This window comes from Malania oleifera, chromosome 2, assembly GCF_029873635.1.
Source record: "Malania oleifera isolate guangnan ecotype guangnan chromosome 2, ASM2987363v1, whole genome shotgun sequence".
Lineage (NCBI taxonomy): Eukaryota > Viridiplantae > Streptophyta > Magnoliopsida > Santalales > Ximeniaceae > Malania > Malania oleifera.
This window is the reverse complement of record NC_080418.1, coordinates 141389194-141391797: the sequence shown is the minus strand read 5'-3', so window position 1 is coordinate 141391797 and position 2604 is coordinate 141389194.

Sequence of the window (2604 nt, the reverse complement as noted above, 5' to 3'; positions counted from 1 at the left end):
CCCCGGCCCCTCAAGGTTGGGGTGTTACATAACAGGTGGCTCTGCCCTAGTAAAAGAGTGTGTATAAGGTGGCTCCGCCTTGTTTAAGAAGTGTATAGTGGAAATCCTCAAGCGGGTTGTCTTGAAGCAAGGATGTAGGTGAGGATAGCCGAATCTCGTAAAAATTGTCATGTTTGCATTCTCTTTCCCTACACTATTTATTTTCCGCACTTGTTTGTTTACATTTATTTTGTTGTGATTATTGTGTATGCTTTAAAATATATTGTTGAGATTGTTTGAGAAGCCCTTGATTTGAGATAGTGTGGTTGTGTTTTAAAAATACGGTAAAAGTGACCTAAATTTTTAAAATATCCAATTCACCCCCCTCTTAGGATCACACCATAACTCACACCTACAAATGTATATCCAAAACTCAAATAGCATTAGTTTTAATAATTTTTTATCATCAAAATTTTATGAAACCATAGGGCTAACAATTTCTTGTTTTTTTATGATGATTGTTTTATCAAAAATCAAACACCTTGCAAGTGATGGTGTGGGTTTAGCTAGGTAGATGATGGATTAATTGTGAATGAACTCGTTATGTCAACTCCCATCAAAAGTGTAACAATAGTAAGAACTATAGAAATCATAGAGGGAGAGAGAAAATAGGGAGGTGAAAATACTTAGATTAGAAGAGGTAAAGAGAGATAGAGAAGGAAGAGACTAAAGGGAGAAGAAAGTGAGATAAAAGAGATAAAGAGATAAGAAGGATAAAAGACGCAACGGTCTATTCTTAATTAATATTATTATTGGAGTTGATTTTTGCTTGGGTGATTATTTCTTTTCATTAAAGTTTGGTTTGATCTCTAAAAAAAAAATTCTTCTTTAAGAATTGAATTTTGTTGTGTTTTAATTATTTTAATTTCAGTTTAAGTAAAGTCTGAATGTTTATCGTGTTCGCGTTTATTGATTAGTTGTTAAAAAGTTAAATTGGGTTTGCGTTCTTGATTGCGTAAAAAATTTGGTTTTTGTTTGAGTTGCATTCGATTGAGTTTCTTAATTGCATGCTTAAGTTTGTGCTTAAAGTTGTCGTTTTTAATCTTTTTTTAAACATTCAAACATGGGTTTTAATTCTTGCTTGGTTCATTGAACGTAGGATTAGTCCTTGCTGTTAAATTTAGTACATGTTGGGATTTATAGTTTAAATTTCACGTTACTTTAATTTGTCAAAAGAAATTTCAAAGATCCCAGAAAACTTGAATCTGAACTGTGTTTAGTGACTCTTTTGTTTCTTATTTTCTGATTGGAATTACATAAAATTTGGGATTAAACTGCATTCTTTAAGAAGACGATCTGGCCTTTGGGTTAAGTATTACATGACTGAACTCCTATACTTGGGATGGCTTCCGAGCGGCTCATTTTTTGAGTGAGTCAAGATCAGTAATAGTTAGGAATAATAATTCAGATAAAATTAGTAATGTTAATTTAGTGCAGAATAGTTAAGGTATGAATTGTATGTTAGATTATAGGATAGATAGTATTTTTGGTTTTGAGAGAGTTTTCTTTTATGTATATATTTGTTAATCTCCAGAATCTTGAAGTTGTAAACCATAGTAATTTCCTCCTCCCATTAAGTGAGGGTACGTAATAAATTAAGTAGCCAATTTTTCTTAGAGGATGGTGAGTATAATATAAATAGCAATTCATGACAAAAATGATTAAGGAGAGAAGAATGTAAATTACACAGATATAATAATAATTAAATAATTAGATAAGAAGGAAAATTCAAAGGGTCAAAAACAGGGGTCGTCGACGAATGGACCAGTTCATCAAACGAAACTCCCTATAAAATTCATGGACGAAGTTCAGCATCATCAACGAAGAGATCAAGAGGGTATTCAGAATCATTGTCGCAAAGAATTCTTACTTCATCGATGACACCTTCTCCATGCGTCAATGAAGCGAGTCCACGTGTCAAGTCACTATTAATAGCAAAATAGGGATTTCAGCGAGCAAACTAGTTTCTTTTCCTTTATTTCCTCGGGTTCGGATCTCGTGCTTCCTCTCTAGATTTTCGGATTCATTTCGCCCTAGTTGATGATCAAAAGCTACCCATGAGTTCTAGGCGATCTCTACAACTAGTCAGAGCAGAATTCGATTGAGAAGTTTGGGCACCATCCCAACGGGGAAGTAGATTATAAGTGTATTTGAACTTGTAGGTTTTTCTGACCCAGATTGGGTTTTGGTTTTAATACTAGTGTTGGGAATGATAAGTGTGGTGTTGTGATCAGGGTTTTGGAGTAGTGTTTACTGCAGGCAGGATAAGGAACCTAGAGAGGTTCCCAGGAAACCCAGGTAAGATGAAGAATAGTTAAAGTTTAGGAAAATGAGTATGAAAAATCGGTGGGATTCAGGTTGATTGACCGAAGATATATATACTATATATGATACTTAAATGGTGATTTGGAATTGGAACGTCGTGGTCGGATTGAGTAGAATAGCAGACGGAACTTAGTTTGCAGCAGGTAGGGGAAATATGCTAATGCCAATTAAAATTAGTAATTTTATCAGTAAATTTATGTGTTTCAGGAAGATTTTACAGATTAAGATACTTTATCTCAT